Source organism: Lactuca saligna, chromosome 4 (assembly GCF_052625555.1).
Source record: "Lactuca saligna cultivar CGN05327 chromosome 4, ASM5262555v1, whole genome shotgun sequence".
NCBI classification, from domain to species: Eukaryota; Viridiplantae; Streptophyta; class Magnoliopsida; order Asterales; family Asteraceae; genus Lactuca; species Lactuca saligna.
Window position 1 is genome coordinate 190,852,863 of NC_136420.1, and position 16,804 is coordinate 190,869,666.

A 16,804-nucleotide genomic window follows, 5' to 3' on the forward strand; every position below is an offset into this window, starting at 1 on the left:
TTGTATTTTTAGTTTACAAAGCCTTTAGATCATCCAAATATGATTTTATTACTTGTTTTCCCGACTAAAACTTGGAAAACCATGAAAATAAAGGGGTATTAACTCACCTTGAGTGGATTTCTTAGTGGATAAAGAGATGAAGATGAAGATCCTCAAGCTTAGAACACTTGAAGATGGTTGAAGAACACTTGAAGATGGTATTACCCTATGGATAATAACACATATAAATGTGTGTAAGTGTAACAAAACTAGTAGGAATGAGTATAAAAACACTAGATTAACAAGAAATGTTTACCAAAAATCCTAGGAACCAACTTGGAGGAATGGATCTTTGGAAGACTTGAACTTGTTCTTGAGAGTATTATGGAGGAATGAAGAAGATAAAGTGAGAGATTAAGATGAAGAGAGGGGGGGGGGGGGGGGGAGAGAGAGGTAAACGAAATTTATGGGAGAGGTAGGGTGGTGGGGTAAGTGGTGGGGTAAGGTGATGTTAGTATTGTTATACGTTGGGTAATGGTTTTGATACATGTTGGTTAATTTTTTATGGTGGGAAAAGATGTAACAATCATGTCACTAAGGCAACTCTTCTTATTTTTATAAAAATCTAGAATTTATAAATGTGAGGTAATTTTTATAAAAAAATGATATTCTTTATAAAAAGTGGTGTATTTTTATAAAGAAAATATGGTATAAACGATGTATAAATATTTAATTTAAATTATAAAATTTCAAATTGTTAATAAAATCATTATTATCAGAAATAATAATATGTTACACGAAAATTATGTTCATTCCTAAATTATTTTCGTTAAAAATTGGGCGTTTTAGGCCGGGTATGGTATTTGTCATATTTGGTAAGGAATTCACCAAAAATTTGTATTTGTAGTCTTTGTTATGAATTTGCCATGTAGTGTAAGGATTATGAATTCCACTACATCGTGTTATGAATATTATCTATACTAAAACAATATAAAATTGAATTATTGAGTTGTTACGATACTAACCTTATTTAGGGTTTATGTTCTATAATTTCCAATAAGAGTGGTGCTTGTATTATAACCTGTCAACAGTATATTGGATGCATTAGGGAATATCACATTTCACCTAAAATTCAAATATAAGTTGAGTTGACCTGGTTGACTTTGTTTGACCCAGAATTGACAGTTGCCACAGTCGAGTACCATCTGCTTCCGCAGCTGGTTCGATCATTTATGTTGTGACTTGTACTTCCCTTGATGTGGCCTTTTGCTTTGTGGATGATCAACAGATATCAAGGGAATCCTTGTAAATCTCACTGGACTGCGGTAAAGAACATTCTCAAGTACCTGTGGAGGACTAAGGACTGGGTCCTTACCCTCGGTGGGAGTGATGACTTGAGAGTAAGAAGGTATAGTGATGCAAACTTTCAGATCGACAGAGATAATTTTCGCTCTCAGTCGGGATGAGTTTTTACCCTGAATGGAGGAGCAATAACTTGGAAAACTTCTAAGAATGAGACAGTAGTCGATTCAACGTGCGAATCAGAGTACATAGCAGCAAGCGAGGTGGCAAAGGAGGCAATATGGTTGAATAACTTCATCGGACACTGTCATACCCCCAAACCAGAACGGCGGAATCGTTCAAGGGCGGATGACTTCATGTAGTATCGTAACATTTGAATACATAGTAAAGAAAGTAAAACAACTATCATATATATAATTTAAGAGTTACATTGTTGAACGATACTTGTTCAACAAATTACAATATGATGTCAAAATGAGTTTTAAACTAATGCCTTAGCGTCACTTCTTCAGAAGCTGAGGTTTACCTGTATTACTGAATCCATGAGAAATACAAGTAGTTTTGAAAGAGTGTCAACAATTGAGTTAGTGAGTTCATAAGCTTTATTGTATAAAATTTTTAAGTTTGGTACAAAATTACTGAGTTTGCTTCCGGAAAATCCAATATTTTTCCATGAGTGTGTGGTAGTTTAAAAGTTCCAAAACTATAATTGTCACACCCCCAAACCAGAACGGCGGAAACGTTTGGGGGCGGAGGATGTCATATTTAGTATCATAACAGTTCATAGAAAAGAGAGTACACACCACCATACATATATAATGGTTTTAAAAATGTTTACATAATTGTATTCATTACATGTTCAAAAGATAAATACATCAACATCTTTCAAAAGAAGTAATTAAGGCCAGCGCGTCAATCCCAAAAGTTGATTTCCAAACCTGCTTAGCGGTTCCCTGAGAATACAATTTATCTCAAAGAGAAAGTGTCAACAATTAAGTTTGTGAGTTCATGAGTAGTGTTTTGAGAAAATGTACGCCATTCGAAAGTTCATGTATGTTTTCCAGAAAACGCAGTATTTCAAATGTAAAGAGTTATGGTTTATTGTGTTGTAAATGAATGTATTAGATCCAGAAAATCCCATATTTTCCCTAATGGTTGAGATATGAATTGTTGTGTTTTCCAAGAAAATCCCTTATTTTCTTATAAAAGTATGAAATGCATATGAATGTTTGTGTTATAAGTTGTAAACAATTGCACCAGGAAAATCCCTTGTTTTCCTATTAGTTGTTTGGTTTGTATACAGGAAAAACCCTTATTTTCCTAACATAACTGGCAGTCTCTAAGACCGAAAATCGCAAGCAACCTACGTTCTTAAAAGTTATGTCATAGTTTTATATAATAAAGCTATACGAAGATCGCATTTGTTAAATGAAGAATAGTTTTAATAGCTACTCGTTCATAAAAGCATAATACCATAATAATTGTATATCCGATGAGTTTTATAACCATACTAAACATAATATGCCTGTAACAACGTTCTTCAGGCATCGCAGCTTTATGACAACTGTCACTTTAAAGGATGGACTGTAGCTAACAGTCAGGGGGCGGGATCATGACTTCCCGTATAAATCTATACACTTTGGACACGTTCTCCTCACGGGAGACTCTGGTTATAGACAGGACTTGCGGCATTACTTTCTAATAAGAAAGTAGTGTTTGAAGATATACACGTCTCATGGATTCTCAACTAAGTCTGTATTAAAGTGATAGTTTTGTATGCAAAGTTTATCCTTTTTCACAATGTTTGACAAAGCATAAATCATAAGTTTTCAGAATGTATAAAACGACTTAGCAACGAAAGGTACTTTGAAATCACTATATACTTTGTAAAATTCTAATGCACGCAAAGTATGACAAGAGTTTTCCATAGTAGTAAGGAATTACAAGTGATTAATTCGATAAAAACAAGTGAAGTGAAACTTTATAAAATACACGATAATAACTGTATGTTTACTTGTATTCCCCCCTTATAGAGTATAAAAGCATTTAAAATGTATTTAAAGTGTGTTTGAAAGGGGTATGAACTCACTTGATTGATTGAAGAAGGTGTGACGAAAATCGAGCAGAACTTTGGCTTGAAAAGGCGGATTTTCTCGGGAGTAAAATCTACCTTCGGGACTTGCACAAAATGACCAGAGCTTCAGGGTAGTGCGAGCACGGAAAATGAGGCAAAACGCAAGAAAAGTGAGAGAGAATGAGCAAGTTTTCTGGGAACCCTCGCATCCCTTTTATAGGAGGCTGGAACCGCCTCGGTACGCGGGGCGCACGCACGTACGCGGGGCGTATGCGTACATCACGCATGACCGAGTCCTCGATTGCCTCGGACTTCGGATGGGAAGGGGGGGGGGTAGGCTCGCATAGGGGCGACGTGGACGATCCGAGGCCAAGGCCTTGAGTACGCTGGGCGTACTCGTGTACGCGGGGCGTACTTGTGTGACTCAGACTTCGGATAAAGTGTTTTATTGAAACTTTGCATTTTTACGTAACTTCATATCTCCGGTTTTTTTTTGTCGAAAAACTTAGAATGGTCATAACTTCTTCGTTATAACTCGGATTTTTGTGTTATCTATATGTTTGGAAACCTTAAGACGATATTTACTACATAGCGTACTCCAGACAGAGCTTTTGAATACTTCATTTTTCGATGATATCCTAATCCCTTTTTCAAAGAGGTTACAAGACTCGACCTTTGATGACCTGAAATGACGGGTTGTTACAGCATCCCCCCGTTAGAGGGAATTTCGTCCCGAAATTTTAATACAAAAGGAAAGTTTTAGGGGCTGAGGAAGAGGTGTGGATACTTCTATTGCATTTGATCTTCTCGTTCCCATGTGAACTCAGGTCCCCTCTTAGCATTCCATCGGACCTTTACTATTGGAATGTGGCTCTGTTTAGTTTGTTTAACTTCCCTATCCATGATCTCGACGGGTTCTTCCACAAAGTTAAGATTTTCATTTAGTTCGATTTCATCAAGTGGAATTACAAGTGTTTCGTCGGACAAACACTTCTTCAGGTTCGATATGTGGAATACTGGATGTACTTTGTTAAGCTTGATTGGAAGTCGGAGTTTGTAGGCCACTGGACCAGCTCTTGAAATGATTTCGAAGGGTCCAATGTACCTAGAATTTAGCTTCCCACGTTTTCCAAAGCGTATCATGCCCTTCCAAGGTGAGACCTTCAGTAGTACACGATCGCCAATCTGAAATTCCAAGGGTTTACGTCTTTTGTCGGCATATCTCTTTTGCCTATCCCTTGAGGATTTCAGTCGTTCTCGTATTTGCACGATCTTTTCAGTAGTTTCTCTGATGATCTCCGGACCAGTGACGGTGCTATTAGGGACTAGACCTTTTGCTAATTGTGTGTCACCCACTTCCATCCAGCACAGAGGTGATCTGCACTTACGGCCATAAAGGGCTTCAAATGGAGCAGTCTTGATACTAGTATGATAACTATTGTTATAAGAGAACTCGACCAAAGGTAAGTGAACACCCTATGCCTTACCAAAGTCGATTACACATGCTCGCAGCTTGTCTTCCAAGGTTTGGATCCTCCTCTCACTCTGTCCGTCAGTTTGGGGGTGATAGGCTGTACTCATGTCCAATCTTGATCCCATGGATTTTTGCAATGATTGCCAGAATCTGGAAGTGAATCTGCTGTCTTTATCCGAGATGATAGACATTGGCACTCCATGGAGTCGTACGATCTCTCGGATGTAGATTCTCGATAGCTTTTCCATTTTATAAGTTTCCTTGATCGGTAAGAAATGAGCGGACTTGGTTAATCTATCGACGACTACCCAAATAGTATCTTGGCCACCCTGAGTTTTGGGCAGTTTCATTACGAAGTCCATGGAAATCTGCTCCCATTTCCACTCAGGTATTTCAGGTTGTTGGAGTAGCCCTGAGGGTTTTTGGTGTTCTATTTTTATTTTGGCGCAAGTCAAACACTTGCTTACATATGTAGCGATCTCCGCTTTCATGTTTGGCCACCAGTAAAGTTGCTTGAGATCTTGATACATCTTGTCTGATCCGGGGTGTACAGAGTATGGAGTCTTGTGTGCCTCGCTCATAACTACCTCTCTGAATCCACCAAACTTGGGTGTCCATATTCGGTTCATGAGGTAGCGTGCTCCGTCACTCTTGATTTCTAAGTTCTTGTCCATTCCCCTAAGGGTCTCACCCGTCACGTTTTCAGGTTTCAAGGCCTCTATTTGAGCTTCCTTGATTTGTGCTGATAGGTGCGAATGGATCGACATGGCTAATGACTTCACTCTTCGGCCAGAGTACTCCTTACGACTAAGGGCATCCGCCACGATGTTTGCCTTTTCCAGATGGTAGCGAATCTCACAGTCATAGTCATTGAACAATTCGACCCAACGTCGCTGTCTCATGTTTAACTCCTTCTGGTCGAAGATGTGTTGGAGGCTCTTGTGGTATGTAAAGATAGTGCACTTGGTACCATATAGGTAGTGTCTCCAGATTTTAAGAGCGAAGACCACCGCCCCAAGTTCTAAGTCATGAGTGATGTAGTTGACCTCATGCGTTTTCAGTTGTCGTGAGGCATATGCAATAACTTTTCCCCTCTGCATTAGCACACAGCCCAACCGTTGCTTCGAAGCGTCACAATACACCACAAAATCTTCGGTCCCCTCTGGAAGAGAAAGGATGGGTGCACTGCAAAGGGCCTGTTTCAAGGTCTGAAATGCAGCATCTTGCTTTTCTACCCAGTGGTAGTTCACACCTTTCTGGGTTAAAGCGGTAAGAGGCTTTGCGATGCTGGAGAAATTCTGAATGAAACTTCGATAATAACCAGCAAGACCTAGAAATTGGTGAATTTCTGTTGGTGTAGTTGGTGCAGACCAGTTTTTGATAGCCTTGATTTTTTATGGATCCACGTGGATTCTTTCCTTGCTGATCACGTGACCGAGGAAGTCCACCTTTCAAATCCAAAACTCACATTTTGAGAATTTTGCATACAGTCTCTCAGTCCGTAACATCTTTAAGACTTGCCTTAAATGTTGACTATGCTCTTCTTTATTCTTTGAATAAATGAGTATGTCGTCTATGAATACTATCACAAACTTATCCAAGAATGGACGACATACCCGATTCATTAGATCCATGAATACGGCCGGGGCATTGGTTAGTCCGAACGACATCACTACGAACTCGTAATGTCCGTATCTCGTTCGGAAGGACGTCTTGGGAACACTACTCTCCAGGACTCTCAGCTGGTGATATCCCGATCTCAGATCGATCTTGGAGAAGTAGTTGGCTCCTTGGAGTTGGTCGAATAAGTCATCGATTCGGGGTAGGGGTATCGTTTCTTGATGGTAAGTTTGTTGAGTTCTCGGTAGTCGATGCACATTCTGAATGATCCATCCTTCTTTACCTTGGTTAGGGTAGTAGGGGTCATTGGGGTGATGGAATCCTGCCATTTAGTCTGTACGAGAATAGGGTTAAGAATTTACTATAAGCTAGACCACATGAAACTTACCCTTAAGTTTAATGGTTGATGACAACACAAAAACCCCCTTAATATTATGTAATGATGTGCTTTTGGTAAGTTTTAAAATCGTTGTCCACTACAGACACTCCTTGGCATACGTTAGTCGTCTCTCGGACAAATATAGTTGATGAGGCTATATTCTTCCCAGTTCCGATTACATGTCCCAAGGCGTACCTGTACTGCACAACTTATTTATAATACTTCTAGAGTTATTCGATATGAAACTGTTATTAGTATGAAATGAATGCATGCTTACCTTAAAACTAAATAAATTTAATTTCAAAAGTATGACTTTTCTCAAAGTGTTTTTGCCCAGTTGAGTTTATAGTTGTATACCAAAAAGAAATGGTTTTGATATACTTAATTCCCTATAAACAAAGCTCTGATACGAATCTGTCACACCCCCAAACCAGAACGGCGGAAACGTTCGGGGGCGGAGGACGTCATATTCAGTATCATAACAGTTCATAGAAAGGAGAGTACACACCACCATACATATATAAAGGTTTTAAAATGTTTACATAATTGTATTCATTACATGTTCAAAAGATAAATACATAAACATCTTTCAAAAGAAGTAATTAACGCTAGCGCGTCAATCCCAAAAGCTGATTTCCAAACCTGCTTAGCGGTTCCCTGAGAATACAATTTATCTCAAAGAGAAAGTGTCAACAATTAAGTTTGTGAGTTCATGAGTAGTGTTTTGAGAAAATGTACGCCATTCGAAAGTTCATGTATGTTTTCCAGAAAACGCAGTATTTCAAATGTAAAGAGTTATGGTTTGTTGTGTTGTAAATGAATGTATTAGATCCAGAAAATCCCATATTTTCCCTAATGGTTGAGATATGAATTGTTGTGTTTTCCAAGAAAATCCCTTATTTTCTTATAAAAGTATGAAATGCATATGAATGTTCGTGTTATAAGTTGTAAATAATTGCACCAGGAAAATCCCTTATTTTCCTAATAGTTGTTTGGTTTGTATACAGGAAAAACCCTTATTTTCCTAACATAACTGGCAGTCTCTAAGACCGAAAATCGCAAGCAACCTACGCTCTTAAAAGTTGTGTCATAGTTTTATATAATAAAGCTATACGAAGATCGCATTTGTTAAATGAAGAATAGTTTTAATAGTTACTCGTTCATAAAAGCATAATACCATAATAATTGTATATCCGATGAGTTTTATAACCATACTAAACATAATATGCCTGTAACGACGTTCTTCAGGCGTCGCAGCGTTATGACAACGGTCACTTTAAAGGACGGACTGTAGCTAACAGTCAGGGGGCAGGATCATGACTTCCCGTATAAATTTATACACATTTGACACGTTCTCCTAACGGGAGACTCTGGTTATAGACAGGACTTGCGGCATTACTTTCTAATAAGAAAGTAGTGTTTGAAGATATACACATCTCATGGATTCTCAACTAAGTCTGTATTAAAGTGATAGTTTTGTATGCAAAGTTTATCCTTTTTCACAATGTTTGACAAAGCATAAATCATAAGTTTTCAGAATGTATAAAACGACTTAGCAACGAAAGGTACTTTGAAATCACTATATACATTGTATAATTCTAATGCACGCAAAGTATGCCAAGAGTTTTCCATAGTAGTAAGGAATTACAAGTGATTAATTCGATAAAAACAAGTGAAGTGAAACTTTATAAAATACACGATAATAACCGTATGTTTACTTGTATTCCCCCCTTATAGAATATAAAAGCATTTAAAATGTATTTAAAGTGTGTTTGAAAGGGGTATGAACTCACTTGATTGATTGAAGAAGGTGTGACGAAAATCGAGCAGAACTTTGGCTTGAAAAGGCGGATTTTCTCGGGATTTCTCGGGAGTAAAATTGACCTTCGGGACTTGCACAAAATGACCAGGGCTTCGGGGTAGTGCGAGCACGAAAAACGAGGCAAAACGCAAGAAAAGTGAGAGAGAATGAGCAAGTTTTCTGGGAACCCTCGCATCCTTTTTATAGGAGGCTGGAACCGCCTCGGTACGCGGGGCGTATGCGTACGTCACGCATGACCGAGTCCTCGACTGCCTCGAACTTCGGATGGGACGGGGGGGGGGGGGGGGGGGGGGTAGGCTCGCGTAGGGGCTACGTGGACGATCCGAGGCCAAGGCCTTGAGTACGCTGGGCGTACTCGTGTACGCGGGGCGTACTTGTGTGACTCAGACTTTGGATAATACCGAAGTTTTGAATAAAAATATATATTAATTATTTATCAAACTTCAAAAATTCATATCTCCTTCATACGAACTCCGTTTCGACGTTCTTTATATCCACGCGTAGGTGAGACTAAGATCTACAACTTTCGTATAGATTCCGTCGGCAAAGTCCGAAGTTATTTTTATTATTTATTTATTAAAATGACGTGATTTAGGATTTTCTTTAATAATTCATAACTTTTTCATACGATGTCCGATTTGAGCGTTCTTTTTATGCACGTTTATAGTTTCACGATATCTATGACTTTCATTTAGACACCTAAGGTCAAAATGTGTTTTATTGAAACTTTGCGTTTTTACGTAACTTCGTATCACCGGTTTTTTTTTTTTTTTGTCGAAAAACTTAGAATGGTCATAACTTCTTCGTTATAACTCGGATTTTTGTGTTATATATATGTTTGGAAACCTTAAGACAATATTTACTACATAGCGTACTCCAAACAGAGCTTTTGAATACTTCATTTTTCGATGATATTCTAATCCCTTTTTCAAAGAGGTTACAAGACTCGACCTTTGATGACCTGAAAGGACGGGTTGTTACAATAATGCATTAGTATTTTTCATGCCTAGAATAGTAGTTTTATGTATGAATAGAATCACTAAGACATTTGATGACCCCGTAAATCAATTTGTTTTTAATACTCCATGTGAGTTTTATAACCATGCTATTGACCCAGACTGCCTATAACAACGTTCTTCAGGCGTTGGAATGTTATGATGTTTGTCACCCCAGACCTGCCGGTCTAACTGTAGCTAACAATTTAGGTACGGGATTGTCAATCTTGTATAGATCTATACACAAGTATCACGCTCTCCCTACAAGATATTATGGTATATACGACACGACTTTAACTGCATACTTGAAAGAATGTGAAGTTGAATGGCTCACAAAACTTAGTACCAAATAGATTTACGTATGAAGATTTCATTTGTTCTTGTATATGAAAATATTTCCTTGATATAGTACTTATAGTATGTAAAATGTCATGATTTCTTTGTAAACTATACCTATTATAGTTTTTCCAAAAGTGTTTCATTTGTATGGTAAACCCTAGTGTAGTGTCGACTTTGTATGTAAAGTATAACATTTGTAATAACATTATTGAACATTTATACTCAAAATATAAATAAAGTGTTTGATATTTATATAACAACATGTTTTATTCCAAAAGGACATGGTGTTATCGTGATATGTTGCATGAGAATGTTTTTGTATGATAGTTATAAATCACATATGATTGATTATATAACAAAAACTATAACAAAGATTGATGTTTTTTACACAAGGAGAACTTTGTGTTTACTTGTATCCCCCCCCCCCACCCCCTTAAAAGTGTATGAAAGTATTTAAAAAGCATTTGAAAACGTAGTTGTAGGGGGTATGAACTCACTTAATAGATCGAAGAAGGTGAGACGAAAACCGAGCAGAACTTCGACTGGAGAAAGCTGATTTCTCGGGATTCTTGGGATATCGGGAGTGTAAAACATTCCTTTGGAACTTCGATGTGAATACCGGGGCTTCAGATGGCTTCGGGGGTTAAAACGCAGAGCATCGGTACGAGAAAGAAGAGAATTGAGCAATAAAACCCGGAACCCTTTGAGCTCTATTTATAGCCCAAATTTTTGGGTCCCACATCATGGCAAAAGGGTTGCCCATGTCGTGGAGTTGATCTTATCCTCTTCTGTAACAACCCGTTATTTCATGTCAATGTAATGTCTAAAAGTTGAGTCTTGTAATCTCTTTGTGAAGTAATAAGAATATCATCGAAAATGAAATGTTCAAAAAGCTCTGTTTGAGTTCACTATGTGGTCGATAGAGTGATAAGGTTTCCAAAAATATAAAGAACACTAAAATCAGAATTATAACGAAGGAGTTATGACCAATCAAAGATTCGTAACACTACCGGTAAAGCATTATTAAGCATGAAAAGAGAAATTTCAATAAAATACTTTTTAGCCTTAGGTATATAAATGAAAGTCGTAGATATCATTAAACCGTGAACATACATAAAAAGAACGCCCAAATTTGACTTTGTATGAGGAAGTTATGATTTTACGAAATTTCTGACCTAGCAGTAGACAGCTAAAATCTCAAATTAGAGATCGAGCGATCTTTAGCTAACATAACCTAAACGAAAGTTGAAGACCCTGACCATAAAAATACAACAGTAAAAGATAGATAAAATCGGACGCCGGATGGAGAAGTTATAGATTTTTAACGACCTTTTCCAGTCCTGACCTGCTAAAAAGGTATTATTAAATATAAAGTCAAAACTAGCTGATGGAGTCTAAATGAGAATTGTAGAGTACAGCCTCACCTATGTGTGGGTATAAAGACTGCCAGGAATGGAGCTCGTACGCGAGAGTAAAGGAATTTAGAATTTCTGTAAATCGAGTCACGCCCTACGTAAAGGGGTACGCCCAACGTACCAGGCGATAAGGGCGTGGTCCCTTCGGTAGTAGACATCCCATTGTCCATAAGGCGGCTGACGTACGCTATGTCCATCAGGCGTAGTCCCTTCGGTAGCAGACATCCCATTGTCCAGTATATGGAGGCGGTTCAGCCTCCTATAAAAGGGAGGCTTGGGTTCCGAATTTCTTGTTCAATTCTTCTCTTTTCCCGCACTTTTGCTCTGCGTTTTTCCACTCGAAGCCATCCCGATACCCCGGTTTTCATACTCAAGATCTGAAGGAAGTTCTACACTCCTGAGATTCCCGAAATTTTAACTCTCACTAGTCGAAGTTCTGCTCGATTCTTCTCTCGACTACTTCAAAACAACCACTTCAATCAAGTGAGTTCATACCCCCTTTTATACAACTTCAAATACTTTGTAATGTACTTTTAATACATTTCAGGGGAGAATACAAGTAAACACACGGTTGATCCCGAGTGAAAACGTGAAAACTCTTGTTATACTTTGCATGCATTAGATTTATACAAAATGCTTAGTATCCAGGGTAGCCATCCTTACTAAACCATTTTATGCATTCAAAGAACTTATGATTCATGCTTTGTCAAACATTGTGAAAGAGGATAAACATTGCATACAAAACTATTATTTTAATAGAGACTTAGTTGAGAATCCGTGAGATGATTACATCTTCAATGCTACCTTTTCGTTAAAAGGTACTACCTATAGTCCTGTCTATTATAACCAGAGTCTCCCGTTTGGAAAGCATGTCAAATGTGTATAGATCTATACGGGAAGTCATGATCCCACGCCCTGACTGTTAGCTATAGTCATTTGGGTGACAGTTTGTCATAACGTTTCGATGACTGAAGACAGTCGCCACAGGTATATTATGTTTAGCATGGTCATAAAACTCACCGGATAGACAACTATTATGGTGTTCTGATTTTATGAATGAGTATTTATTAAAACTATTCTTCATCTAACAAGTGCGATCTTCTTATAACTTTATTATATAAAACTATGCCTCAACCTTTTAAGCATTTCAGTTGCTTTCGATTTTCGGTCTTGGACATTAGAGAATGCCTTTTACTTTAGGAAAATAAGGGATTTTTCCTGTATCCAAAAAGTCAACTAATAGGAAAATAAGGGATTTTCCTGGTACAACTATTTACAATTCACAACACGAACATTAATATGCATTTCATACTTTTATAAGAAAATAAGGGATTTTCTTGGAAAACACACGAACTTTGGAATGGTATACATTTTCTCAAAACCGCTTATGAACTCACCAAATTAATTGTTGACACTTTTTCTTTGAAATAACTTGTACTCTCAGGGAACCGCTAAGCATGTTTGGAAACCAACTTTTGCGGATTAACGCTCTGACGTTAATTACTTCTTTTGAAAGATGTTTACGTATTTATCTTTTGAACATGTAACAAATACAATTATGTAAACATTTTGAAACCTTTATATATATATATATATATATATATATATATATATATATATATATATATATATATATATGGTGGTGTGTACTTTCCTTACTATGAACTGTTATGATACTGAATATGACGTCCTCCGCCCCCGAATGTTTCCGCCGTTCTGGTTTGGGGGTGTGACAGATTGGTATCAGAGCATTGTTTATAGTGGATTAAGAATATCAAAACCATTTTAGGTATACAACTATAAACACAACTGGGAAAAAACACTCTGAGTAAGAGTCATACTTTTAAAATTAAATTTATTTAATTTTTGTAAAGTAGGAATTCATTCATTTCATATTAATAACAGTGTCATAAATAGATCAATATATAAGTATTATAAATAAATTGTGCAGTGCAGGTGTGCCTTAGGACATGTAATCAAAACTGGGATGAAAAGAGCTTGATCAACTATATTTGTCCGAGAGCCAACTAACGTATGCCAGGGAGTGTCTGTAGTTAACAACAAATTTAAAACTTACCAAGAGTGTGAGAAATGTCAATTTTTGGTCAAGTCAAAGTCAAATAAGGTCAACAACTCAAACCGGTCAACTCAACTAACCCTTGTGTACTCGGGCTTATGTTAGGTAAATACTATACAACTCACTATTCTAATGAGATGTCATAAATTGAAAAGTATGTACATCTAGATTTCCTTAACCTAAAACTGTGGTAAGTAACGAACCAAACCGATAAAACAATGTTGCATACTCATCAGGAGTGTGAAAGATCCTTAAACATGGCTTAACGGGGTTTACGGACCTTGCATTGCGAAGCCGGACACTCACAATTGTCACACACGAAACCTCTCTAAATTGTTTTCACTCTATCTCTCTCTATTTTGAAATCTCTCCCAAATCTCACCAAGAATGTGAAATCTCTCCCAAATCATTCATTGTATGAGAAATCTCTCCAAGAATGTGAATCTCTCCTAAATCTCTCTTTGTATGTGAAATCTCTCCCAAATCTCACCAAGAATGTGAAATCTCTCCCAAATCTCTCTTTGTATGAGAAATCTCTGCAAGAATGTGAATCTCTCCCAAATCTCTCTTTGTATGAGAAATCTCTCCAAGAATGTGAAATCTCTCCCAAGTCTCTCTAAGTATGTGAAATCTCTCCTAACTCCTTCTAAGAATGTGAAATCTCTCCCAAATCTCTCTCAAAAGTTCTATAAACTTTTTATAGTCTTTCGGGCCATCGCGACCCTTAACCAGGTCAAAAACGGCTTAAGATGGGGTAAAAACGAGTAAAATAGGCTTAAGGACCCGAAACCCCTCTTAAGGACCCGAACCCTCTTAGGAAGCAAACTTGTCAGAAGCGAACCTGTCAGAATCGAATTAGTCAGAAACGAACTTGTTAGAAGCGAACTAGTCAGAATCGAACCTCCCTTCGGACCGAAGCTCGGCAGACCGAACCCGAACCTTCCCTTTCGGGCTGAACCTCGCCTGATGGACCGGACCTCGCCTGATGGACCGAACCTCGCATGACGGACCGAACCTCGCATAAGGGACCGAAACTACCTTCGGCCCATTTCGCTTCTTACCCTCTTCGCCTCATTTTGCTTTCGAACCAGCACCAGAAGGGACCGAACCTCCGGCCAGGACCGAGAGGTCTCATTGGAAGCTCATTTTCACCAGGTTTTCGACTAGTTTTTGTTTTAGGCCAGTTTTTAATTGTTTTAACACGGGATTTTCACCCAAAAATTTATTTTAACATATAAGGCCCCATATTTACTAATTAACCACGTTTTTGGGGATAAACCTTATCCAAGAAGAGTGGGTGAAGTACAAGAGGTGGAGTGTTGACTTTCCTTTATTCTATGACACAAGCAACCACTCCCATACCCACTCCATGCCACTATTCACCATCAGCCCATACCTAGTCATTTCATGGTACTTTTCCTACCATTTTTCAGCCACACACTTGGTCAAGGGTTATAAAAACCTCCTCTCTCCTCACATTTCTTTCATTTCCTCCCATTCTTCCGTCAAGAACAAACTTCATTTTCGCTCATTTTCTCTCTCTAAAATTCGAGATTCAAGGCTATGCTCCAAGCTTTTCATCTACTTTTGGTAATTATTAACATCCTACATATGATTATTTCATTTCCTTCTACTCAAATCATAGATATCATACACAAACTCCATCCTATTGGTGTTAGATCTTCGAATCTTCAAGCAATCTCCCAAAGTGTTCTTGAGTTGAACACTTCTTTCCTCCATCATCCATCTACTAAAATCACGTAAGGTGAGTTCATACCCCTGTATTTTCATGTTTTCTTAAGTTTTAAGGGGGGGGGGGGGAATACAAGTTAAAACACCAAGAACATAAGTAAACTTTGCTAACAGCTTTCATCAGAAAAGTTGGACTCCATTCACGGACTGTTTTGGACAAATTAAACATTTTAGTTTTCAAAACTGTATTACCTGCAAATAGTTCAACTTCTTAGCTTTAAAAATGACTACTTTCACATCTCCATACGATTTTTCTACAATTTATGGTGATTTTTACAAAACTCCCTATCATTTCAAACATCAATCCGGACCAGTCTGTGATTATGGACTTTTTCACACAAGTTGATGGTCATTAAAATTCATAATAAAAATTATCAACAAACTAGACTCATTTTACAAACTCTCAGAATTTACAGATTCTGATTTGGACCTTTGATGATTTTTCTATAAATTTTCTAAGAACAGTCAAAGAAAATGTTAACAACAATAAAATGCTATAAATTTCATTTCACCTTGTAACATGTTGAGCAAGGTGTATATCTTTATGTGAATATATGTTTTGCAAATAGATGACATTTTATCTTAGAATATAGTCATACATCAAAAAACAAATTTATTTTTGCCTTCAAGAGTATGGTAATTAATTAGTTGATATATTGCATGTTGCTTCACTTTAGCAAAAGTATATATACATATCGGTAAACAAGAGGGCTTTTACCTTCACAAATACAGTACTTAACTATAATAAACAAAGTTATAACTATTACATTTAAATGTTTTGATAAACTATAATAGGTATGGTTTATGTTTACATTAACACAACAAACACATTTCGGAAGGTTTTATTCCCACGGAAAAAGGTTTTACACTCACGCACACCACACGTAAACTTGTTACTTAAATTGTGAGACATTCTCTTTCCGTACGTCCAAGTGCGGGATCAAAATTCCTGGTAGTTATAACCAGAGTCTCTTGTAGCGAGAACGTGATAGTTTTGTATAGATCTATATTGGGTTTGACACCCCACACCTTACTGCAGGCTACAGTAGGACCTACAGGTCTACGGGTGACAAATGTCATTTCAGTTTCGCGACGCCTGAGAAACGTCGTGGCAGGTTCATTCAGTCATAGTATGGTTATAGCGGCTCACATAGGAAGTTAACAACATATAAAGTTTACGGGGATTTACATAAATCAAAAAGGCGTTTTATGTCGATTTAAAATCGCTTTTTATATCAATAATTACAGATATTATTGTATACTTTCAGTCTTGGTATTTAAGACTACACACCATTCATTACGGGATTTTTCTCAAATCAGAAAGGGTTTTATGCCAATTTAAAACCACTTTTATATCTTTAACTATGACAAATACTTGTTCATTTTCGGTCCCGACATTTCGGACCACATAACTTTTATAAGGAAAATATTGGACTTTTCTTGGTAACACACCACACATTACAAAGAACGGTTTCCAAACTCTTTATCTAAAAAGCTTATGAACTCATCACTCTTTGTGTTGACACTTTTTCAAACAATTTGTATTCTCTGGAATTTAGTGAAATGGGAAATCAAC